Source organism: Physeter macrocephalus, chromosome 9 (genome assembly GCF_002837175.3).
Source record: "Physeter macrocephalus isolate SW-GA chromosome 9, ASM283717v5, whole genome shotgun sequence".
NCBI classification, from domain to species: domain Eukaryota; kingdom Metazoa; phylum Chordata; class Mammalia; order Artiodactyla; family Physeteridae; genus Physeter; species Physeter macrocephalus.
In genome coordinates, this window is record NC_041222.1 from 94,106,893 (window position 1) to 94,134,365 (window position 27,473).

The following is a 27,473-nucleotide window of genomic DNA, read 5'->3' on the forward strand; positions in this document are numbered from 1 at the left end:
GCTCCGCGGCACGTGGGATCCTCCCAGACCGGGGCGCGAACCCGGTTCCCCTGCATCGGCAGGCGGACGCGCAACCACTGCGCCACCAGGGAAGCCCCTGACGATGTCCTTTTAATTTTAAAAACAAAAATGAAACAAAACCCCAACCTCTCTAATCTTCCAAAACAGAAAAAAAAAAAATGCCTTTTGAAAAGGGGAAATTGCTTTTTATTAGGTTTAAAAACCAACAAAAAAAGCTCCCAACATCCCCAAAGTCTTGGGAGTTGCCATGAACCGCTGACCCCATTTCGTTAGGTTGGCAAACATCTCCCCCAGCCCGCCATCCAAGCAAAATGTTGAGCTTGTGCCATGGAACAGCCTTGCCTCACATCGCATCGAGAGACATTTCCATATCCTCCCGAGGGTGGCAGCATAGTCTGGGTACATGTCTTGTGTAAGGGACATTCATTGGCAGGTTGATAAAATATGCTGGAGTGCACCTTGAGGGACAATCGTGTGATCACGTCATTTGAGAAATGAGGAAACTGCAACTCAGGAAGGGAGTCGTTTGCCAAGTTCCGTGTGGGTTGATGTAACACCTGGGGCTGGAACCTCATCCTTCAGAGCAGTCAGTACTCCTCCCACGAAGTCCCTGGAGACTTTAGAAGGATATCCCTAGTGGCAGCCATAGTCATTTCTCACCAAATATTAGATGTGCTCTCCTACATCCCCCGGTACTCAGGTTGGGGATAGGTGAGTAGATTTGGCCAATGGGCTCTTGGCAGAACTGAACAAAAGTCAACAAGATGCAAACTTTTGTTGTGTTAAAGCCACTGAGATTTCGGAGGCATTATTGCTAATGTGGAATAACCTAACTTATCCTGATCTAGCACAAACCACCTTGGCAAAGTTGTCCCAGAAAAGCTGACTCCTTGAAGGCAGTATAATATCTCATCCAAAGGTGATGTGTTTTGTTGACTGGGAGGTGGTAGAGTGTAGCAGTTTTGAGACAGACTTTGCTTTTACAGGCTTGGGAATCTGGCAGCTAGAGTGTGTATCTCAGATCCACCACTTGTTAGCTGTATGATTTTCAAGCAGTTTACCTAACCTCTGTGCCTCAGTTCCTCATCGGCAAAGTGGAAATATCAGTAGTGATCCTATCATTGACTTGTTGAGAAGATTAGATAACATACCAAAAGCCCTTATCACAATGCCTACTGCTGAGTAAGCTTTCAATCTGCATTAGCTCATGCTATTTCTTGAACATGTGCACTCTGTAAAAGTTCCTGTACTGGGCTTTTCAGATGCTGTAGGAGTGAACTGACTGTCTGCAAGGTACTTGTCATGTATCCCCAGTCAGTTACCCAGCAGCTAGATGCATACCCACATAAGACAAATCCTAGTTGAAAAGCATGAAAAATACAGGCTCTCTGGGTCCCAATCTTGGAAGAACTGCACTAGGGGGTCTGAATGCCAACCTCTTTCTGTGACATTGTCACTCCGTACCTGGAGTCTCCAGGATGAAGCCGGTGGCCTCCCCACAGAGGAACCAATTCAATTTCGGTATTCAGCAACATTTGCTTTTAGCAAAAGATCGGTATTTGAACTTAGCTTATGTGACAGCCAGTATGAGAAGAAGATTTTAAAATACCTAAGGGCTATGGTTGAAATTAATGAGTACTCTTCTCTGGGGAAAAAAAAAAAAATCTTACAAGGGAAAAATAATAAAACACTACATAAAACTCTGGTTCCAAATAAATGGATCACATACCCTGGCTCTACTAAATGCCTCCAGAAATATTTATTTATTAAAAAGCATCAACTACTCTACTGCTGTGAGGCTGGGGTTGATCTGGGAGTGAGGACAGGAATACAGAGGTTCAGACCGCCAGTTCAGTGGATGTTGCATGTCATTTGGAACAGCCTGTGCTCTCTCTTTTAGCACTTCCCCTGGCCCACACGCCAGTCAGAATGACTCTTAGGAGTCCTTACTCTTGATTTTAGTTATTTTCTACAGAATGAAAAGGAAGGAAGAAACAAAACAAGATCAGAAATGCCCTGGGCCTTAATCTCTGGAGTGGAGATTGTGACCTACAGAGCGTTCTCCTTTGTTTCTGTCATGTTCTGTCAGAGACTTAAAATCAGCTCCAAAGTGAGGAATGAGTTTTCAGTTCTTCTTCTTTGAGGGTAATATGTTTTAAATAGGAAAAGCTCAGTTGTGACTAATGACCCATGTGGGATAATTCCTCTCTACACTCCCCAGCAATATCCTCTGTCTTGTGAGCCAACTTGTCAAAAATAATCATAACCTGGGCATTTGCATCAGATAAAAAACAACCTATCTGTGAAATGGGCTTTGCATGTGTCTTCCTACCTCAGTTTCTTTCTGAGAGGTTATTTTTTAACCACATAAGAAAAATTACTACCCTTTTAGGGAGGTTGTTAGAAGATATGTCTGAAATGGGAAGAGTGTCATGAAAATTAGAAAATAATGCTTTCCACTTTCTAGAACATTTTCAATTTCACGGTGTCATTTGATTTTCCTGGCGTCTCTGTGAGTTGTGTGGAGTAGACATTTTAACCCTGATTTTCCAGACAAAGGAAGTGAAGCATGGAGAGCCCCAGGAACATAGGAAATCAATTGCAAAGTCAGAACCAAAACCTAATGCAATGTCCTCAAGTGATAATAGGGAACAAATAGCTCTTTGTAGAACTTCAGGAGACCTGTTCTTGGTTCCTGATCTGCCACTAAACGGAAGTGGGACCTTTAAATCACTTAAAATTCTTGACTCTCCATTCTTCTTGTTTACACAATGATGAGGCAGATGAATGTTTTTTAAAATCCCAACCCTCCCTGGTTCTTTCCACCCTATAAAGTGGTTGCAAGTGGTGTACATGAGGGGATTGGAGGCGCCACTGGGGAATAACACCTCGCAACTCGCAGAAGAATGGAAAGCCCAGTTGTCATACCTAGATGAGGCTGGGGTCTGCATTTTTTAATCTTTCCAAGATGCTTGGCCTCTGAGAGAGGCCCATCATGCTAGGTGTGCCCAAGATGGTGCTGACCGAAAGCAGAAAGAGGAGTAATGCCTTTGCATCTTATCCATCTCCGACAGACACACCTGAGCTGAAGGGTGAAAGGTGCTATCAGGAGTAGGGATTGTTTAAAAAGAGAAGAAGGGGCTTTCCTGGTGGCGCAGTGGTTGAGAATCCGCCTGCTGATGCAGGGGACACGGGTTCGTGCCCCGGTCCGGGAAGATCCCACATGCCGCGGAGCGGCTGGGCCCGTGAGCCATGGCCGCTGAGCCTGCGCGTCCGGAGCCTGTGCTCCGCAACGGGAGAGGCCACAGCGGTGAGAGGCCCGCGTACCGCAAAAAAAAAAAAGAGAGAGGAAGCAGGACTTCCCTGGTGGTGTAGTGGTTAAGACTCTGCACTCCCAATGCAGGGGGCCCGGGTTCCATCCCTGGTCACGGAACTAGATCCCACATGCATGCCGCAAAAAAGGAGTCCACATGCTGCAACTAAGGAGCCCGCAAGCCACAACTAAGGAGCGTCTGCTGCAACTAAGACCCAGAGCAACCAAATAAATAAATATTAAAAAAAAAAAAAAAAGAGTAAGGGAAATGTGTTGGCTTGGCTGGGAGACCAGAAATGACCCTGCTTTCAGCAGGAGGAAATTCAAAGTGAAAACAAGTCTCACTTCCATTCTCTTCCCACAGGGCCAGCAAACACTGAGGGACTTCATTTTTTCTCCCCTTAATAAATGCTAACATTTGTCTTGTTGGCAGGTGCTTATCTTCCCCTGGATCTCCTTGAGCCTTTGGGAAATACTGAGATAATATAACAAAGGACATGGCCCTCAAAAGATAAGTGCCTGCTTTTTAATAAAGAACTACTGTCAAGTAAAATGGTTTAATGAAAATAGCATGAAAGGGTCCAAAGAAAAGGTTTTGTCTTTTGTTTTTGTTGGCACTATGGAGTTGGTGCCAAGGGAAGTGATCTGCTCTGTCCAGGGTGAGGCTAACAAGAGGCAACAGAGCAAAGTCAAGGGCCAGGTCAGGAGGCTGGGCACCTGTTTTCATTGGCTGTTTATGGCCTGATGACTGTGTGAACTTGGATAAGTCATTCTCCTCACTAAGCTTCAGCTTTCTCAACTATACAACGAGGAAGTGGAGAAACGATTTTGAATTTCCTGCAAAGAAATCTTTAATTCCCATGTAGCCCCTTGAAGTTGCTGCTGTATTTTTTGTCAGACACTCCTTCCCAGGACCCCTCAACGATTTTCTTCCTGGGGAGGCTCATAGCCTCTCAGGAAGGCTTCTCCAGGGAGTCTGGGTAATGCTTCCTGGACAGCTTTGAAAATGGGGTAGATTCTCCTTCCCCTCTGACCGTTGAGTAGGTTCTTGCTTAGAACAGGGAGTTGGCTGAAATCTCTGGTTCGCAAACATCCATGAGGGCTCAGAAGCATCAGAATGATCACTGTAACAAAATAAAACCAACAAACCAAAACTGAACCCTGGGTCCATACCCTAGATCCCGTGGAATCCTGAGGGGTGGTACTTGATATCTATATATTTAAATAAATTCTGCAGGTTGGGGCCAACTGCCAGCTTAAATAATCTCCTAGGTTCTCTTCTGGCTCTTTGAGAACAAAGTGTTTTTAATAGAGCTCCCAGCGTTGAGGTGAGGAGGGACAAGCCAAAGAGTTGACCATTGCCCCATTTCACAAACTTAATCCCACACTGCTTTGACTTCTCAAAGCCCCTCACCACACCTGCGCTCACTCTTCTCGGTCTCTGTGCTCATGGCTTCACCCCACCTCAGATGTCATTTCCTCTCCTCTTGGGGTTTCTAAGTTCACCCATTTTATGCAGCCCAACTCAAGTCCTTCTTCCTCCAAAATACCGTCTCTGTTCACCCAGCCCACATTTAGTATCCTCTTATATCCCCCCCTCTGAAATCCATTTTCTGTCCACTAATACACTGTCTTGCATTGTACCTTGGCGAGCTCAGTCAGGCTCACAAGTCTGCCTTGTGAGTTGATAGAGGGCAGGTGGCCAGGGCAAATCTTTCTCTGGCATCTTCCTTGGTGTTGCACACAATACCGTCACAAAGAGGAGCATCCTGAGGGGTCCATGCTCCCAGGACCAGCTGATCCAGCTGCAGGACCAGAAGTCAGACTTGCAGGAAGGCTGCTGGTGGCTGGATGGGGACGGGGTGACAGGTGGAGATAGCTAGGGAGGTGAGATACATGCCTTGATTGTGTCCAAAAACACATATCTTTAGCGCCTGGATGAGAGAATCCTGCTTTCTCTTCCTGGCAACTGCAACCCTTATCCTTCCCTCCTACACCCCCTACAGGTACAGGATGACCCTCTTTCCCTTCAAGGATGATGTTGATATTTATTGTAATTTGGCTTCCCATGACTAAAGAAGGTGAGGGTCTATCCTAAATATTGTTATTTAGCACATGGTTAAGTACGTTGGTTCCGAGTTGGTCTAGGTCTGCACTGTCTAATATGGGAGCCACTAGCAACAGGTGGCTCCTGAAATTTAGGTTAATTAAAATGAAGTAAAAAAGTAAAATTCAGTCATCCATTTGCACCAAGCACATCTCACGTGCTTAGTAACTACATATGGCTTGTGGCTACCATATTGGATGGTGAAATACGGAGCATTTTAAACATTGCAGAAAGTTCTATTGGACAGCGCTGGTCTGGACGGTCTGGGTTCAGACCGCTGCTCATTTGCTGTGTGATTTTGAATAAATTACTTAGTCTTGCGGTGTCTCAGTTTACTCATTTATAAAGTGGACAAAATAATAGTACCAACGTCACAAGATTGTGGAGGTTCATATAAGATAAGCCATGTAAACTGAGTGGCAGAACAAGGCACTCAATGGTAGCTGTCACAACAGAGCTTATATTATTGGCCCTATAGCTTCTGAGTCCTCTTTCCCCACCACGAAGGATGGCTCTGGTGCCAAACACTGGGGGCTTCTCAACAGATGCTCATTATATGAACAAAGTGTTAACTCCTCTGAGAACAAAGGGCTCCGCGGAGAGAGTCAGAAGGTTACTTGGTGCAGGCAGCTCTGTTGAGTCAAGACTGAGTTTTCTCTGCGTACATGCAGTCACTTGGATCTGCAGTTGAACCAGAGGACGTTTTGATGCTTTCACCTTTTCTGAAAGGACAGAAGTTTCCCTGATCGTGGGCATTCAGCCAAGGGTGAACACGTCTTGACCCTCTCCGGTTCTCTCTCTCTCTCTCTCTTTTTTTTTTTCCCACACTGAAAGCGTATTCCCTCTGAAGAGGAAGTTTGTTTTCTGTGTCCTGGAAATGTCAGCCTCCCCAGAGGGCTGAAGGGTGGACCTGTCTCAGTCAAATGTCTCTTCCTCTGATGCAGTGGGTGACCCCCTGCTTTCTTGAATGACATCAGCCGAGCCGTAATCAAAGTACTCACGCCTGACTCACCATAGACTGTGGAGAATTGACTTCCAGCATAGCGGGGTGGGGGTGAGTAGAGGAAATGGCCCTTGGCATGTGAATGACTTCTTGACTTTTGACTCAGACATTTCAATTGTAGTCAGGCCTCGGTATTCCCCTTCCCTGAGCATCTGTTCGTTCTTGACTTAATTCCTTGCCAGTTTACAGTAAGCCCACCCTGGTTTTCACAGGTCACTGCAGAAGAGCTGAGTAGTTTGCATTAGCAGGCAGCCAGAATGCCAGGATGCTTTGCAGAGTGTGCCCAGAGGCCGGTCTCTGCGCTGTAAATTCCCGTCAACACCCAGGAGCTGGAGTACGTCAGCTGATGCATTTTGGCATTTGGTGATGATTTATAGGGGGAGAGAAGGCAGTGTTTGAGGTTTCAGGGGCCAATCTTGCATTAGGGAGCTAACCTTGAATTACTTTCAGAAGCAAAGAGATGTCAGCTGTTTCCCAGCCTCTTAGCCATCTAGTCTCCCTTGTAATTATAACTCATTGTTCCACTGACTTCCTTTTCCATAGGACAGTGTCTCAAGGGTGGACCTGTCTTAGGGCAGGGCTTCCAGAAGCAGTCCTAGAGAGGGCTCAAACATGTGTACTGAGATTTTCCCAGAGCTCCTTAAAATCTGACTGATGAGTTGTCTGAGGGCCAAACCGAGCTGAGCAAAAGTGAAAATTCGTTTACCATCGGGTCTCTTTCTCTGCTGAAACCACGGAGAGCTTACCACCTCATCCATCATCTGTAACTCAGCACTCAAAATAATTTTCCCTTTTGCTTTCTAGAGCGTAGCAAGATAGACCTTTTCACTCCAGGGTACACTTCTTTCTAGATATTGACTTTTTAGGGTAACTTCTAATTTTTATATAATTTAATAAAAGTTCCAGCAAAGTTGCAAGAATATATATCTTTCTTTATTGGTTCACCAACTGTTGACAATTTTCCCCATTTTCTATTTTTTCTTTAACACTCCTCCCTTTCTCCCTCTCTCTCTCTATGTATATTTTTATGTTTTCCCCCTGAACTTTTGAAAATAAATTGGAAACATTGTGCCTTTTTACTCCTAAATACTTGTGTGTACCTTCTAAGAAAAAGGATATTCTCTTACATAACTATAGTGTAGGTACTAGAGAATGCATGAAACTTTTAAAGAAAACAGATGTTTTCATACCTTTCTTAAAGAGTGTATTACCGCAAACAAAACAAGCCCCCCCCACCCCCCACCCCCCCCCCCCCCCCCCGCCAAATCTCCAGACACACGTGTATCAAGGTCATTCTGTGTATCAGCATGATGTTGGGAATTGTAAATGATATAAGGAAAGATTAGAAACAGTCCCTGTCCTAGCTGGGGAAGTAAGATCTGTGAAAAGTTAAAAATCAATGAAAGATTTAAAAGGAGACTATTAATTGGTTAAATGCAGTTTCTCTGGGAAAAAAAAAATTGAAATACCCTTGAAGGGACTTCCCTGGTTGCCCAGTGGTTAAGACTTTGCCTTCCAATGCAGGGGGTGCAGGTTTGATACCTGGTCGGAGAACTAAGATCCCACAGGTATCTCAGACAAAAAACCAAAACATAAAACAGAAGCAGTCTTGTAACAAATTCAATAAAGACTTAAAAAAAAAAAACAACTCATTCTAAAAAAATAAATAAATAAAATAAAATACCCTTGAAATAACCATGAAAAAAACTGTAAGTTCAACATTAAGATAATTGTTCAAACTTTATTTTTAGGCTGTATAAATTCCTTAGCTAATAGCAAAATTGTAGAAGGATTTTGAGATAATTGACAGTAAAGTTTTGATTGGATTGAATTTTTTATTACTTCAATCAAATTAGAGTGTGGAGCAAAAAATTATTCTTTGTTTTAGTAGACAAAGCGTTCAATACCAAAAGCAAAGGAAATCTGTATTAAAACTCATTTGTAGGGCTTCCCTGGTGGCGCAGCGGTTGCGCGTCCGCCTGCCGATGCAGGGGAACCGGGTTCGCGCCCCGGTCTGGGAGGATCCCACATGCTGCGGAGCGGCTGGGCCCGTGAGCCGTGGCCGCTGAGCCTGCGCGTCCGGAGCCTGTGCTCCGCAACGGGAGAGGCCGCAGCAGAGGGAGGCCCGCATACCACAAAAAAAAAAAAAAAAAAAACTCATTTGTAATCTTTAAGTATTAAAGGGTTAGTGGAAAGCTTGACTATGTCCTGTTTATTTTTGTAACAATACCTCTCCCTAGCACGGTGCCAGGCACATGCTAGGTAATTGATACACATTGTTTGATGAGAGACAATGGACTGTCTTTGGGGCAGGACACATGGAGCATGAATGAATATCCTGGGGAAGGAGTTTTGGATCCTTCATCTTCATCTTTATCCCCAGAAGAAAAGATGCTGCCATAGGATTAAAATCCAGTGGAACTGTATATACCCCTTAGTTATTTTTTTCAACACATCTCCCTTGTTTATTGAGAATGTGATGAAAAAATAAGTGTCTGGGACAAATTTTGTACTCACTGTTGCCATGACTCATGTGCCGAGTGTCCTAGCCCACCTGTAGGCCTGGGATGGGTAGTAGGAATGTATTCTTGGAAGCTGAGTGTGTTCCAGAATAGGAGGTGATCACGGTTCAGGTTCAAAATCAAGATAACTAGATGTAGTACACTGAAGAGTTACAAGATGGTGGCCTAGATAGAAGAGCCTGAAATGGTGATTAGGATCTGAAGTATAGAAACATGGGATGGGACAGCTAAGGGAGAGGAGTGATGAAGCGAAGGTGAGTGTGAGTGAGTGTGGAAGACAGGGCTTGGCATTAGGCTTTCATGTGCTACCATTGGGTATGTATGGGTGGGCTTGATCCATTTTGGGTATAGGAAGGAACGGATGCACAGTAGAACTTAATAAATGGTCCCCTGGAATAAATAAAAGATAACAACCCAGTATCTTATTATTTAGGACATTAAAAACAAACAAAGAACCTCTGAACTGAAGGCATTGCTGTCATCACCTGCAAGGATTTTCAAAATACACCCCACCTCTATCCCCCAGATATGTATAGTGTTTGCCCTAGACTGGGCAAAACAGCTCTTTGAATCCTGAATTTATAAACTCAGGTGCCTAAAGATCATGGACATAAAATATGAAGATGAGACCTGTCATTGTGGATGTCAACAATTATCCCCTCAGTTTTTCCTCCTTACTACTTGTGGTCAAATTATCCAAAGTGAGTCCCCTTCCCTTACTTCCTTGCTCTTCTCCTCTTTATCTTGTCCTTCACCCTTCCTCAGCCCCTCATTTCCCTTGGTATATTTTCAACCTCATCATCACCAATAGCTTCAATATCTCCTCCCTCTCAATATCATGTTCTGCCCCTTTTCTGACCAACACCACTATTCTTTAGCCTAACGTCAAGAATCTATCCCATTGTGACCTCCAATCCATTGGTCCTGCCATATTTTCCTTGCCTCTCATTCCCTTGATCCTCATGCCCTCTTCACCTATCTTAAATTCCATGTTCAATTATAATCCTTGCAAATACCTCTGATTCCTTTTCTGCTCGCCCTTTATCATATTCACTTGGCTACATCACAATCCAACTCTTTTTCTGCTTGGCACCTGTGCTTAAGCACGGAGAAAGGTAGTTGGAGGAAAACATGTAATTACACTGGGTAGTCTCACTTTAAAATCATGGTCTTGAATCTAAAGTGGACTTTTTAATGCTGAGAAGCAATCTTATTTTTCACACCTGATCCTCTAACTCTCTCACTTTTCTAGAATCCCTTTGCAATCTGTCATAAACAGTCTCATCCCACACACTCCCGCCCATGCAACTTAATTTTTAATTGAATTTTATCAAAGTAAATCATGTACATAGTTTAAAAGTCAACAAATAATATTAGATATATAATGAAGAAACAGCAGTTCTTTGCCAAATTTCTCATCATTTCCTATTCTTACATTCTTGAGGTAATATTTTCAACTCTTTTACCCGTTTCTTCTGTTTTCTTCCCCCAGTATTGTGATTATATTGTATTTCTTATATTTTCAGTGATATATTGCCTTTACACACACACTCATACCTGCACACACACATGAGAACACACACATTTCCTCTCCCATTACTCCCTAATTTTTCCCATATGGTTTTCTCAAAAGTTTTGGTTAAGTCATTCCCCAGTATTTACATTATTATTACTATGTAACTAATATTCACAGCTGAGCTTCACAGTCTGCCAGGACACCATTTCTTCTTCTTTAAAAAAAAAAAAAAAAAAAAACTTAATTTTTCCCCTGAATTAACTATTGTCACTTTTTTATTCGCCAAGTTTTATTTGGCCCATTCACTAAATACCCCAAACTTTCCTCTGAAACAGATCAGGGAAGCTCCTCTGAATATTTCAGGTTTTCTGTCACTTTCATTCTTTCTTGATGACCTCCTTCAGGGAACTTCCTTCACCTGTTCCAGTCCAGCTTGTTTCTCTCTCATCTCCTGCAGAATTGCCATCCTGGGCTGCTCTTCACTACAATTCCATGGGGTCCTTCATCATCTTTTCTGTGTTGGAGCCCTGTTACTAGGATCCCATGTCTTCCTCTTTCTTGCCTAAGTCTTTTCTGTGAGGGAGTGAGTCATCCAGTAGCTTCCTGGGAAAGGTACCTGGGAGGACAATTTTGGGGGCATATTGAAAGTCAAAAATGTCTTTATTTTACCCACATACTTGATAGATAGTTTGGTTTGGTACCTAATTCTAGATTAGAATCAATTTTCTCTCCCATTTTTATGGTACCGCCACGTTGTTTTCTAGCTACTAGTGTTGCTAATAAGAATTTTAATGACATTGATACATGTCTTGTAAATGAACACATTTTTACTCTCCACATAATTTTAGATTCTTATCTTATCCCTCCTTTTCAGAAATGTCACATGATGTTCCTTTTCAGTCCTGGAAATTATTATTTTTGTTGTTGTTGTGATTATTGTATAATTGTTGCTCTTTTCCCTATTTTCTCTTTTTATAACTCCTATTAGTGGGCCATTGTATGTCCTGGATTGAGCCTCTGTTTTCCTTACTTATCTCACCAATTTTCTCTCTCTTTTTCAATTTGTTCTCCTTCCTGGGGTCTTTCCTCAACATTATTTCCCAACATTTTTTCTGAATTAAATTTTTTTGCTTTCATGCTTTTACTTCTCAAGAGCTCTTTCTTATATTTTGAATGTTCCCCTTTTTATAGTATCACGTTCTTATTTCATGGACCAGGATTTTTTTATTTTTTGGATGATGTTAATCATAAAATACTCTCTTAGTCCTGAGCATGACATGCAAACAAACAAAAACAAATTTGCTGAAGAACACATGAAAGCCTCTGTCCCTGGGGATTTGGTGCTCAGCACTGGGCATGAGACGTAACTTAAACATTTGTTTTCATGACTAACTCCAGGGAAATATTTATTCACATCTCCTGCCCTGAGTCTCAAGACTGAAGGGAATTGTCTTTAAATGCTGGGAAGGTCTGTGGGTGGTGTCATGCAGGATTTAGAGAAGGACACTGCTTAGGTGAATGAGGAGGATGTGAGTGATGGGACCACTTACGTAAATGTAAAAACAATTAATTTGTCAAATCCTTTTCTCAGATAGCATGAGTGCAATACATTTTTGCCTAATAAAGTATCATTTTCCAATAGCACCCAGTATTCATTTCTCGCTCCTCTTCAGGTTTAAATTGTGGTTTCAGAGTTATTCATGGATTAGCATAATATTTGCCAACAGTTGATCATAGCAGCTGAAGAACATTTTGCACTTTTAAACAAAAATACTCTGAAATTTGTGTATGTGTGGGTCTAGACGTAACATTGTGAAATGCGATACCAATCATTCATTGGCAACTAGATGGACATTGATTTGAGAATAGGTTTATTTTAACGAAATGTATCATAGTAAGATGTAATCATACTTTCAAAAAATTAAATAAAACCCAGTTTACTTAAATCATTTTGATTTAAACTTTGGTATTTTTAACTATAATATGATTCTTTTTGTCTTTAAATTTTAATAGATCATTTTGAATGCTTTAGAAGAAATAACTTTTAAAAACACATTATGAACAGAAAAGTTTTTGACATTTACTTTATACTTTTATTGAAAATATATTAGAATTTTGTAAACCTTAACACAGTTATATTTTAGTTTTCGATATCATTCCTGTCAATAGAATCTAAAACATGTAAAAATATCAGTTGTGAGAACAGTGGTTTTACTGAAATGGAGGCAAGGAAAACAAAGTTTGTAGAATAAGTAAGTAATAATTATGAATCATGTATGACTTTATTACTGATCGTCGCTCGCCCAGCAATAGAATGAGGACAATAATTCAATCATTGTTGATATTTTTCTGACTTTCAGTCATTTAAAATCCTAGCTTTACCTGAACTTTTCTTTGTTTCTTTTTTGTTGTTGTGAGGGTATATTCATCAAGATAAGAGGAGAGGAGATATTTTATTGAACAATTTGTTAGCTTGGTTTAAAATTTTAAAATATTTAAACATACAGTGCCTGGGACTTCATCTGTACTTCTGCCCCAGCCCTTTCATTTGAGGAGACTTAGAGTTCTCATTATTATTAGGTTTAGGCCTAGAATTGAAGGCTGTTGAGACTGTTGCCTGGGCTCTTGTGTTCTCCTCTTCCTTCCTCTGTCTCCCACCCTCCCTCTAAACTGGGGTAGGGAGGCAAAGACTATGAAAGTGTAATGTATAATTTATGTTCTAACAATCTATTGTGAGGTAGAGAGTCAAACAAGACATTCTCTATATAATTAATTGCTTGTGGTGACATGAAATGTTCTAGTATTTTGAGATGGGATGGATGAAAATCACTAGCTCCTTGGGGATAGAGGTCATGTAGAACTGATCTTTCTCTTTAACAGTGCCTAGCAGAGTCCTGGGCAAATAAGGGAGTGTTTTTGGAAAAGATGAAACACTTCCAAGGTCTGGAGGATGGGTAGGATTTCATACACAGAGTGTTGGAAACATCAAGTCTGGGAATGCAATTGTGAATGAGGTGCAAAAGTATGTGTATGTGTATGTGCGTGTGTGTGGGCGTGTGAGTGTATGAGTGAGATGGGGTGGGGGTGGGAGAGAAATAGTGTGAAAAATTTTAGCTTGGATGAACTGGAGGGTGTGCTAGAGAAGAGTGGAGAATAGGATGGGGCAAAAGAGGGCCCCAGCTGATGCAAGACCTTGGGGAAAAACATTATTCTCAGGTTACATTATGAATATGTGGAACAGAGAGGATGGTGGTGCCATTGGAAAAAGGTGATTTATGGATCATTGTGAATTACTGTAATTACTTTCAGTCAAGCAAAACAAAAGGGAATGATTAAGACAAGGTCCATTTGCATGAAATTTGAGTTTTAAAATCTGGAAAGCTCCAGAGAAGGCAGGAAGCAAAGTGCATCACCAACTTCACAACCAGGCTCATTTTCTAATTTGGCTAATTTTAAGAGCCAATTTTTTGTGTCTTTGCTTAACTATAAAGAAAGCAAAGAGAAGCAGGAAGGGTGAGGGCCAGGAAAATTTGAGATGATTTTTCCTTTGTTATATAATGAAACTTAAAAAAAAAAAAGTAGATAAGAGCATCAGTCAATCAGTTTCTTTGATTTTGGGCCAAGTTGTAATGTCCTCTGTTCTATTTGCTCATTTTAAAGAGCTTAATGTTAACAAACTCTAATCCTTTCAGTTCTTTTATGCTCATAAGAAAATGAAACACCTGTCAAAGAAAATCTTGTGATCATTTTTGGTTAAAATGAATACAGAAAGGAACTGGGGCAAATTAATCTCCAGCACTGCTTCCTAGCGAATTAACCTCCAGCACTGCTTCCTAGCCCTAAGAAGGGTATTGGGGAATGTTTAGGGGAAAGAGCTGGTCCAAAGCTCTCCTGTTTTCTAAAATGCAATAAACATTTCCCCCATAGTTTGGGTATTATCCAGTACATGAAAGTCAGTGGAATAATACAAGGAGTTCCAGGGCTGACCCTGCTATTAATTGACTGTATGACTTTAGAAAACTTATCTTTTGGGTGCTCCATTTTCTTCTCCAAAAACAAGAAGAAATTGAAATAGATTATCCCAAAAGTACACTTTGAGAGAGAGAAATGGAGGGCCAGAGGGAAGTAGGAAGGAGTCATCAAAAGAAAGGGTCTGGGTGCTTGCTACTGAAGTGTTAACGCTTCTAAGAGATGTCAGCTGACAAAGCAAGAAAATATATGTGTTTATATTAACAGATTACATACACATATCTGTGAACATTTTTGTATATAAACATTTGTGTCTACATTAAGGGTCAATTCACACTGATCTCTCTAACTCTGATCTGTTTCCAGGTGGGTCATTCTGGCCTCCTCCCCTTGATTATCTGTAACCTTCCACTCCAACAGTGAGAACCTGGCTCCCATCATCTGCCGCCCATTAATTTAATTGTTAAATTCTAGTATACATCTATAGTGGTATCAAAATGGTTAATCTGCACCCCATGGGAATCAACTTGATCAACTAGGGTATATCAACTGTGCTTATGTACAGTTTCTTTTGCCTTTGATCTTACAGACTCCATTTCCAAAGTGTACAGTGTCAGCATCTTTTCCCCCACCCCCTTCAATGAAGTCGTTTCATACATTTGTAATACGGTTAGATTGTTTTGTCATATTATGTATTCTATTCTGGTATCCCTCAGACTCCTAAATAATTTTTTTTTTTTTTTACTTTGGCCGAACCAGGCGGTTTGCGGGATCTCAGTTCCCCAGCTAGGGATTGGGCCCTGGCAGTGAAAGCGCTGAGTCCTAACCACTGGACTGCCAGGGAATTCCCCTCAAACTCTTTTTTTTTTTTTTTTTTTTTTTTTTTTTTTTTGTGGTACGCGGGCCTCTCACTGTCGTGGCCTGATCTTCCCGGACTGGGGCACGAACCCGTGTCCCCTGCATCGGCAGGCGGATTCTCAACCACTGCGCCACCAGGGACGCCCCCCCTCAAACTCTTCAATGACTTTTTAAGTTTGCATACATTAAGCTTCACTAATCGATAAAGTTCCATGGATTTTGACGAATGCGTGGTGTCATATTTTCACCATTAGAATATACAGAATAATTTTACCACCCTAAAAAAAAAATTCCCTGTGCTTCCATCGTTCAACCCTCTCTTCCCTCAGAACGCTGGAAAACACTGATATTTTTACCATCTCCATAGTTTTGCCTTTTCCAGAATGTCATATAATTGGAACCTTACAGACTGGCTTCTTTCACTTAGTAGTATCTATTTGAGATTTCTCCATGTCTTTTTGCAACTTGATTGTTCCTTTAAAAAAAGTATTGCATTGTGTGGATGCACCAGAGTTTGTTTACCCTCTCATTTATTGAAGGAAGTTGTTTCCATTTTTTGGTAATTATGGATAAAGCTGCTATCAACATTCACCTTTGTGTGAACATAAGTTTTCAAATCAGCTTGGTGAAAACCTAGGAGCACAATGGCTGTAACTTATGGTAAAAAAGTGCCAAACAGTCTTTCAAAGTGGCTCTATCATTTTGCATTTCCATAACAATAAATTAGATAAATATATTACTTTTTCATTGATTGAGGAGATTTAAAAATGAAAAATTTTGACTTTGCTTAGAAGTTAGTAGTTCTCATGAAGGAAAAAACCCAACTTCAATGGGGTGTTTTCAGTGTTTCAGACACTATGATAATGCTAAAAACACAAAGATGGTGTAGGTTTCAAACACTAGAGTTTCTATGGAAACCAGGAAGATGAAAAATGAAAAAACAACAGCATATAGAGTTGACCTTTGAACAACACGGTTTGAAGCGCGTGGGTCCAGTTATACGCAGGTATTTTTCGATAAATATATGGTTGGTCTGTGAAATCTGCAGCTGTGGACGGCCAACTATAGGACTTGAGCATCGGCAGATTTTGGTATGCATTGCAGGTCCTGGAACGAATCTCCCTTGGATACAGAGGGAGGGGCGACATTAGTTTGCATTTTCTAGAGTTTTACATAAATGGAATTGTATATTATGTATTCCTTTTTTGTCTGCCTTCTTTCACTCAGAATAGTTATTTTGAGATTTTCCATGTTGTGAGATCAATATTTCCACTCATTTTAATAGCTACATAGTATTCCATTGCATGAGTATACCATACTTTTATCTTTATTAGGATTTCTATCTCTCTGCTTACCTACCTGTTCTTGTGTAATGTCTGCTTTATCTATTGGAGCCCTTAGCATATTAATTATAGTTGGTTTAAGTTCCAGGTCTGATATTCTAACATCCCTGCCATGTCTGGTCCTGATGTTTGCTCTGTCTCTTCAAATTGTGTTTTTTGTCTTTTGATATGGCTTGTAAATTTTTCTTGATAGCTGGACATGATATACCAGGAAAAAGGGACAGGTGTAAATAGACCTTTGATAATGCGGTGCAGTGTTGCGGGGAGGGGAAGTGCTCTATAGTCCTATGATCAGGCCTCAGTCTTTTAGTGAGCCTGTGCCTCTGTGAACTTCATGAGTATTTCTCAGTTTTTTTTTTTTTTCTTTTCTTACCCTTGGGTGGGAAGGGATGGCTCCAGTAGGTTGGAGTTGAGTATTTCCCTTCTCCCACCTGGAAAGCTAGAGCTAACTGAGTTGGGTATTTCCCTTCCCCCAGGTCAGATAGACTCTAATAATAACCCAGCAGGTTAGGCTCTGGTAACTAATATCTTCTGAGGGCAGGTAACTAATATCTTCTGAGGGCAGGCCTAATTGGAAAGAATGCTGTGGCATATTTAAAAATGGTTCTTTCTCCCCTCCCCTCCTGGAAGCTTGAGGGGATTTTTTTTCTGATACTTAACTATGAGAACCCAGTAGAGTTTGGTATGGTCAGTCTTATTAATCTTAGCTATACTAGTGGGTGTGTAGTGGTGTCTTATTGTGGTTTTAATTTGCATTTCCCTAATCACTAATTATATTGAGTGTGTTTTCATGTGATCATTTGCCCTCCGTATATCTTCTTTGGTGAAGTGTCTACTCAAATCCTTTGTCCATTATTTTATTGAATAATTTTTTAAATTATTGAGTTAGGAGAGTTTTAAGACTATGTATATATATTCTAAAGGCAAGTCCTTTGTCAGATGTATGCTTTGCAAATATTTTATCACTATCTGTGATTGTTCTTTTCATTTTCTTAATGGAGTTTTTTGAAGAGCAGGTTGATTAGTGCCCAGATCTTAATTTGTAAAGGCAATTGAATGACAACACAGAGAAGTCAATACCACTGAAAGAAAAACTTAATGTTGCTTAGAGTTTCCTAGAAATGTTCCATGTAAAATTACATGGGAAGCATTATCAAATAAGTGATAAAACTTTCTAGGTATATTGTTTGGGTAAATGTTATTAATATAGATATTGTAGAAATTATATGGAATTCCTAAAAATTTGGTATGTCCTGGTAAAATGTTATCAGTCATAATTCTAGTTATTATCTTAAAATGTTGTATGTCACAGCAGTTATCAAGTTCCTTTGTCAGTTGCATTCTAATCAGGTCTTTAACCATGCCCTTTAAGTCTTTTGTCATTCATAGACAGAATTGTGTTACTCTGATGCCTTTGCAAAAATGCTTCATTTTTGAGAAGATTCATAGAAAGGACTTTTTGACAAGTACAGGTTTTTGATCAATTTCAGATCATACTGCTGAACTGGGTAAGAAATTAAGAAATCCTAATGGAAAACCTGATGGCTTAATAAGACTGTTAACAAAAAGGACTAGTTACATAGGACTGAGTGAACTGGTAAATATAATTATAATTTTTATGGGTTTTCTTTTGGTCTGAAATATTATTGTCTTTTAATCTGTGTTCTCCAGATATAAGAAAATCTTTTCTCTTAATCTAATGACTTACAGCAATTTGGTAAATTATATCTTTGTAAGCAGAATTGAAACATTTAAATATTTATCTTTTCTTTCTACTTATCCCCCCAGAAATTGGAAACTCTTAGGTTACCGGAAGTCTTATCAGGTGAATAAGGAAGGTCACCACCTGACAGGTGCAGGAATCTCAAGATACTTTGGGGACTTCAAGAAGAGAGAAATTCACTCAAATCTATAGATATTGCAGGCAGAATCTGTGGCAAGCCCTTAGCATGGCTTTCCGGGCCTTAAGAAGCCTTTTAAAAGTTTAATCTGAGATTTCTTACAAAAATTTCCAGCAAAATCAATTTTAAAAAGCCTCTATGATCAATTACACTTATGTAAGTAATCAGCTCAAGTTTATTGAAACCAGACTGATTCTCCAAACAAATTAGTCATAATTTAACTATATTTGATAGAAATGAGGGCAATTTTAGAGAGAAAAATTATGTCTCAATGGATATTAAGTTCTATTATAATTAATTATCTTTGAGGTTTGATATTTACTGCCTAAAACCCACTTCCCAGATAGCTCCTTGTTGCTGTGTTACATGATTGTAAATTTTAATTGAATTATTAAAAGGACACCCTAAGCTTGTTTCTGAAGCTTATCACAGTAATCTATCTTTGGGTGAAGATCAGATGCCCCACTACCTGCAACCAGTAGAGTGTGCATACTGGAAAAGACATCATTTAAAGAACTGTCTCCAGCCTAGATGGAAGGACCTTTATCAGGTACTCTTAACTAGCTCATGAGCAGTGAAACTGAAGGGGATTGACTCTTGGATTCATATTTCCCACTTAGAAAAGGCCCTGACACTGGACTGGTTTATAGAGAGGACTGCTGACCTCAAAATCACCTTAAAATGACACTCAAACAGGGGAGAAAACCACACCCACACCAGGATGAGAAGATGACATCAGAAGTAGACAGCTACCCCAAGATGCTGGACCTGACCTTAATGATTATTTACAGTATTTTCTTAATTTCTTGGACTTTTGCATATGCATCAAATGTTTTTTTCTATCATAAGTGCAATCTAATGCAGAGTTTTAAAATTAATTTAATTGTTGGGTTTGTGGTCAATTACCTATATCCAGTACTTTTGGGTTACTTTGGTGGATTTCTCCTCTCTAAGGCTCTAACTAGATGGCCCTTGGGAAATTAATTCTAGAAGAAAGGAGTTATAGTTATGTTTGGGACACTATTGATAATACTAGATGGGACTCCCTCACTTGGCCAGTCAATCATACTTGCTCTGACCATGGCCATAAATATGAATTTTCTTTTAAAGTTACTCAAGCTCAATCAGAGTAATGAGCTAACTTTCAGTCAAAGAAAATGACCTTCGTCAGTTATGGGATGGATTTATAAGGATAATGCCAGGTTATGATGGTTTAAGTTTAAGGGCCCCCCTTATGTTGGGAACAATTAAACCATACTAAGGGTAATCAGCCTAATAACACTAGGAAATTGAGCTGGGTGCCTTATGAACAATGCGAATATATAATTTCCCTTAAAGATAGGGATTGGTATGGAACAGACTAGGTCAGATGACCTGGAGGTATACTGGGCTGCACCTAATGGAAGTTCTTGCCTTAAATTCTTACTTATGACCTTACCAATCCTACTAGGTATATTACTTGTATTCTGCCTATTTTGCAAGGTTGTTGTTTCTTGCATTACCAAATGTGTGACTGAGCCTCTGATAAAATGATGAGTAGGTGACTTGAAATGATTGACCAAATACATAGTTCTACATGATACCAATGATTTTAATGGTGATATTCTAGATATGTGAGGAAGTAACAAGAAGGAATCTTTTCCTGGACCATCACAGACTAGTAAGACAGGTTGTCCAGGGACTTTTGGCTACTGTTAACAGGGCCTAGTCCAGTAATAACACATTGAGTGGCCTATCAACAAAATCCTGGTCTGACCCAGGAGTGAGCATTCCTACCACTGTGGGACAAAATGGTCATGAAATGCCTCCCAAACCATGGTCAATTTTATGATCATGAGGGGGCACTGACAACTAAAAATCATCACTTGCCATCTGATTCTACAAGAATTAAATCACTAGTCACTGCAGTTGCTGACCTTTAACACACCCTGAAAGGAATTCAGGGCAGAGATCAGGAATGAGGCACTCTGTGCTCTGGAAAAACTGGCAGAACAGGCCTTTTCAGAAGAAAATTTTATGAACTCAATTTCTTGCATCTTCCCATACTTAGAAAAGTACTAAAAACATTAACTAAGATGTCTGTTCCTCGTGACTAGTGGCAACCTTCTACCAGATGTGTACTTGATTGCACGTACTCCCTTCACCAAAATCACATATATGCTGACCTCCCCCTACCTCTTCAGAGCAGTTCCTTAGAGTTATCTGAGAGGCTCTCTTCTGGGCTATAGTCCTCAGTAAGTTCCCAAGTAAAACTGAACCTAGTAGCTCTCACGTGTGTTTTTATTTCAGTCAGCACTATCAAAGAACCAGCTTTTAGTTTCATCAGTTTGGTGTAATGTTCTATTTCAGTATTTTCTGCTTTGATCTTTATGAATTCCTTTGTTTTGGCTATTTGGGACTTAATTTGCTCTTCTTTTCTAGTTCTTCAGGTGGAAGCTAAGGCCATTGATTTGACACTTTAAAAAGGTATATGCATTTAGTGATAGGAATTTCCCTTTAAGAGTAATCTTATAGAAGATTATAAAGTAGGAAGCACCAGGAACCTTTGTCTCCACCTGGACAACAAAAGTCCTGGTAGAAACAGTCTTAAATAAATATTTTGGAACTCTAACATTTATTGGAATCCTTGGAACTTCCAGGGGAAAACTTGGCTGGTAAGTTGTAGTTAATTTTGGTCAATTTCAGCCACTGGTGCTTTGGGGCTACCCATTTCAAATTCCCAGCCCTGTGACAGTCAGCTGTGGGGATGGCAATCTGTGTTTTTGGTGCTGCATGTAGGCTAGGTAATAAAGACCTTGTCCTCCAAATATTGGAGTTCTGGTTGTAGATTGCTGCTCTGATTACTAAGGCATAGGCATGGTGACTGGCTGCCATTGTTCCAATTCCCATGGGCTGTAGTGACTTCCAAGATACTTAAAAGGCTCCACCTGTTTTGTTTTGTTTTGTTTTTTTGACATTCAAAAAAAAAAAGACTATACATGTAGGGAAATTTAGAAGCCATCACATATTCCCAGGGAGATACACAGACTCAGAAAAGAACTGAGATCTTAAGCTTTCACCTCAGGCTGATCCTAGCATAGAGACACCCTATAAGAATCAGGAAAACAGTAAATCCTGGGGGAGGATAAGACTGATTTTCATAGTTACCACATTATAAGATTATAATGTTTACTATACAACAAAAGTCATAAGGCATATGAAGAAATATGAAAGTATAGCTCATTCAAAGGGACAAAAAATAATTGATAGAAAATGTGCCCAAACTATCCCAGATGTCAGACTTACTGGACAAAGACTTTAAAACAACTCTTAAAGATACTCAGAGCTAAAGGAAGACATGTACAAAAAAGAGGATATCAATGTGCTAACAAAATGAGAATATCAATAAGGAGATAGAAATTAGAAAAAGGAATCAAAAATAATTTCTGAAGCTGAAAAGTATGATAACTGAAATAAAAACTAAAATGGAGGGGTTCAAAATCAGATATGAGCAAGCAAAAGAAAGAATCAATTTATAGATAGGACAGTTGGAATTATCAAGTCCAAGGAAGAGAAAGAAAAAGGGAATGAAGAAAAGTGAACAGAGTCTAAGGGACCTGTGGGATACCATCAAATAGACCAACACGCACATATGGGAATCCCAGGAAGAGAAGAGAGAGAAAGTGGCAGAAAGAATATTTGAAGAACTAATGGCTGAAAACTACCCAAATTTGATGCAAGATATAAATATACAAATCCAAGAAGCTCATTAACTCCAAGTAGAATAAGCTCAAAGATATTATAATCAAACTGCCAAAAGCCAAAGCCAAAGTGAGAAACTTAACATCAGCAAGAGGGAAGTGATTTAGCAAATACAAGGGATCCTCAACAAAGATTATCAGCCAAATTCTCATCAGAAACCTTGGAGGCCAGAAGGCAGTGGGTTGATATGTTCAAAGTACTGAAAGAAAAAAAAAACTGAGAACTCTATACCTGGCAAAACTGTCCTTTATAAATGAGGGAGGGCTTGCCTGGTGGCGCAGTGGTTGAGAGTCCGCCTGCCGATGCAGGGGATACAGGTTCGTGCCCCGGTCTGGGAAGATACCACATGCCGCGGAGCAGCTAGGCCCGTGAGCCATGGCCCCTGAGCCTGCGTGTCCGGAGCTTGTGCTCCGCAACGGGAGAGACCACAACGGTAGAGGCCCGCGTAACGCAACAAAAATAATAATGAGGGAGGAATCCTCAAATAAAGACATTCCTAGATAAACAAAAGGAGTTTATTACCACTACACCTGCCTTGCAAGAAATACTAAAGGGAGTTCTTCAGGTTGAAATGAAAGGAAACTAGACAGTAACTTGAAGCCATATGAAGAAATAAAAAAGGTAAAGGTAAATAGGTGGGAAATTATAAAAGCCAGTATTATTGTAATTCTGCTTTGTAACCTCACTTTTTATTTTGTACATGATTCAAAAAACAAATTATTAATGTTATTGAGCATATAATATATAAAGATGTAATCTCTGACATCAGTAACAGAAAGATGTGGACAGAGCTGTATAGGAGTAGAGTTTTTGTATGCTCTTCAAGTTAAATTGGTATAAATTCAAATTAGATTGTTAGAACTTTAGGATGTTAAATGTACTCTTCATGGTAACCTCAAAGAAAATGTCTATGGCGTATAGACATAAGAAGATGAGAAAGGAACCAAAATGTTTTACTAAAAAAAATTAAACACAAAAAGAAGGCAGTAATGGAGAAACTGAGGAACAAAAAAGCTAAAGTCATACAGAAAATATATAGCAAAATGGCAGAATTTTTTCTTATCAGTAATTACTCTAAATGTAAATAGATTGGAGGAGTGGGTAGAAAATATGATTCAACTATATACTATCTACAAGAGACTCAGTTTATATCTATACAAATAGGTTGAAAGTGAAAGGATGGAAAAGATATTCCATATAAATAGCAACTGAAAGAGAGCTGGAGTGGTTATACTAATATCAGACAAAATAGGTCTTAAATCCAGAAATATTCAAGGGACAAAGAATGATATATATTAATAAAAGTTTAATATAGCGATATGATATAATAATTATAAACATTTACACACCTAATAACAGATTCTCAAAATATACAAAGCAAAAATTGAGAGAATTGAAGGGAGAAAAAGACAATCCTACAATAATAATTGGAGGCTTCAGTACTCCAATTTCAATAACAGTAAATCAACCAGACATAACATAAGTAAGGAAATAGAGCACTTGAAATACACAATAAAACAACTAAACGTAACAGACGTATGCAAAACACTCCACCCAACAACAGTAGAATAAACATTCTTCTTAAGTGAATAGGGAACTTCTCCAGGATAGACCATATATAAGGCCAAGAAACAAGTCTCAATAGATTTAAAAACATAGATATCATACAGAGTATCTTCTTTAATCACAACAAGGTCAAGTTAGAAATCACTAACAGAAGGAAAACTGGAAAATTCACAAATATGTGGAATTAAACAACACACTCTTATACAACCAATGGGTCAAAGAAAAAAAATCAAAAGGAAAATTAGAAAATACTTAGAGGTGAATGAAGACAAAAACACAATATACAAACACATATGGGATGCATTACAGCAGCACTCACAGGAAAATAAAGATCTGTAAATACCCATGTTAAAAAGGAAGAAAAATCTCAAATCAATAACCTAACTTTATATCTTAAAGACCTAGAAAAGGAAGAGCAAATTAAACCCAAATCTAGCAGAAGGAAGAAAATAATTTTTAAAAATATAGGGCAGACGCATAGCACAGGGAGATCACCTCTGTGCTTTGTGTCCATGAGAGGGGTGGGATAGGGAGGGTGGGAGGGAGGGAGACTCAAGAGGGAAGAGATATGGGAAGATATGTATATGTATAACTGATTCACTTTGTTGTAAAGGAGAAACTAACACACTATTGTAAAACAGTTATACTCCAGTAAAGATGTTAAAAAAAAATATATAGGGCAGAGGTAAATGGAGAATAGAAACAAAATAGAGAAAATCAATAAAACCAAATATTGGTTCTACAAAATGCTCAACAAAATTTACAAACCTTTAGCTAGATTGACAATGAAAAATAGAGAAGGCACAAATAACCAAAATCAGAAGTGAAACTGGAAACATTACTAATGCCCTGACAGAGATAAAAAGATTATGAGTATACTATGAGCAAAGGTATGCCAACAAATTTGATACCTAGAAGAAATGGACAATGACTTAAGACACAAATTAACTAAACTGACTCAAGAAGAAATAACAAATTTTACAGGATGTTTAACAATTGAAAAGATTGAATCAGTAACCATAAACCTCCCAAGACAAAAAAGTCCTGGACCAGATGGCTTCACTAGTGAATTCTAACAAACATTTAAAGGATTAGCACCAATCGTTCTCTAACTCTTCCAAAAAATTGAAGAGAACACTTCCTAACTCAGTCTATGAGACTAGCATAACTTTGATCCCAAACCCAGATAAGGACATCACAGTAAAGAAAATTACAGATCCAAATTCCTTATGAATATTGAGGTAAAAATCCACAACAAAATATTAGCAAATTGAATCCAACAGCATATCAAAATGATTATTCATCATGATCAAGGGATTTACCTTAGGAATGCAAGCATTGCTCATTATAATTAGTAAAACACAATTAACAGAATGAAGAAAAGGAATCCACGTGATCATCTCAACTGATGTAGAAAAGACATTTGGCAAAAATGCAACACACCTTTCGTGACAAAAGCTCTCAGGAAAGTAGGAATAGAGGAAAAATTCCTCAACACAATAAAGAGTATTTAAAACAATTTATTGAAGTGTAGTTGATGTACAATGTTGTGTTAGTTTCAGATGTACAGCAAAGTGATTCAGTTATATGTATACATATATTCACTCTTTTTCAGATTCTTTTCCCATATAGGTTATTACAGAATATTGAGTAGAGTTCCCTGTGCTATACAGTAGGTCTATAAAGGGTATTTATGAATAACCTACAGCTAACATGATATTCAATGGTGAAAGACTGCAATCTTTCCCCCTAATGTCAGGAACAAGATGAGGATGCTCGCTTTCCTTGTTGCTATTCAACATTGTACTGGAAATTCTAGCCAGAGATTCTTACTGTTCATGTTAACTTTGATTATCTAATTGAGGTAGCATTTGTCAGGTTCTCCACTGGAAAGTCGGAGAAACACCTTTTAATATTGTATGCTTTTGAAAGGAAGTCACTGTACACAGCATACATTTAAGAAGTGAGGAGTTATGTTCCATCCCTTTGAGAGCAGAGTGTCTCTGTAACTTATTTAGAATTCTTCTGTGATTTGTCTATTATCTCCCACTTATTTATTGATTGAGTAGTTGATTGATATCAGTATTAACTCATGGATATTTATATTATACTTTGAGTTATAAAACAATGTTACTTAACTTATTTTGTTGCTCAGAAAAACAGAAAACAGTTTTGTCATTATTTTTTCAAAAATTTTTTCTCCCTTCTCCTTCATTGAGGAGTCCTACAATATGTTTATTAGTCCAATTAAGTTTGTCCAGCAGGTGCTCTTTCCCCTTTTTTCCTCTTTATGTTTCTTTTTTGTGTAATTTTTATTGCTATGCCTTTCAGTTCTCTACTCATTCTTTCTGCAATGTCTGATCTGCCATTAATCCCATACAACATACTTTACAGTCTCTGACATTGTAGTTTTAATCTCTAAACATTACATTTGTGTACTTTTTGGAGCTCCCATATCTCTACTTTTTGGATGTATGGAACATTATATTTTATGTTTGTATTAATGTCCTTGTCTACTAATTCTAACATCTGTATTAGCTCTGGGTTGGTTTTTATTGATTGGTTTTTCTCTCATAAGGCATCATATTTTTGGTTCTTTGCATGCCTGGTAATCTTTGATTGGATTTCAGACATCATGAATTTTACCTTGTTGGATACTGGTTATCTTTATATTCTTACAAATATTCTTAACCTTTGTTCCAGCACACAGTTGACATACTTGCAAATATTTTGATTCACTTGATGTCCTGCTTTTTAGATTTGTTAAGTGATACAAGGGCAAGATTTGGTCTAGAGCTAATTATTTCACACTACTGAGGTAAGATCCTTCTGAGTATTTTACCCAGCACCTCGTGAATTATGAGGTTTTCCAGTTGGCTGTTGGAAATTGTCAATATTCCTGGCCTTATGTGAGTACTGGACACATTTTCCCTCAATTTTTTTTTTAATACTCCTTTTTTTTTTAAAACGTCTTTATTGGAGTATAATTGCTTTACAATGGTGTGTTAGTTTCTGCTTTACAACAAAGTGAATCAGTTATACATATGTTCCCATATCTCTTCCCTCTTGCGTCTCCCTCCCTCCACCCTCCCTATCCTACCCCTCTAGGTGGTCACAAACCACCTACCTGATCTCCCTGTGCCATGTGGCTGCTTCCCACTAGCTAGTCACCCTACGTTTGGTAGTGTATATATGTCCATGCCACTCTCTCACTTCGTCACAGCCTACTCTTCCCCTCCCCATATCCTCAAGTCCATGCTCTAGTAGGTCTGTGTTTTATTCCCATCCTACCCCTAGTCTCTTCATGACATTTTTTTTTCTTAGATTCCATATATATGTGTTAGCATACGGTATTTGTTTTTCTCCTTCTGACTTACTTCACTCTGGATGACAGACTCCAGGTCTATCCACCTCATTACAAATAACTCAGTTTCATTTCTTTTTATGGCTGAGCAATATTCCATTGTATATATGTGCCATATCTTCTTTATCCATTCATCTGTTGATGGACACTTAGGTTGCTTCCATGTCCTGGCTATCGTAAATAGAGCTGCAATGAACATTTTGGTACATGACTCTTTTTGAATTATGGTTTTCTCAGGGTATATGCCCA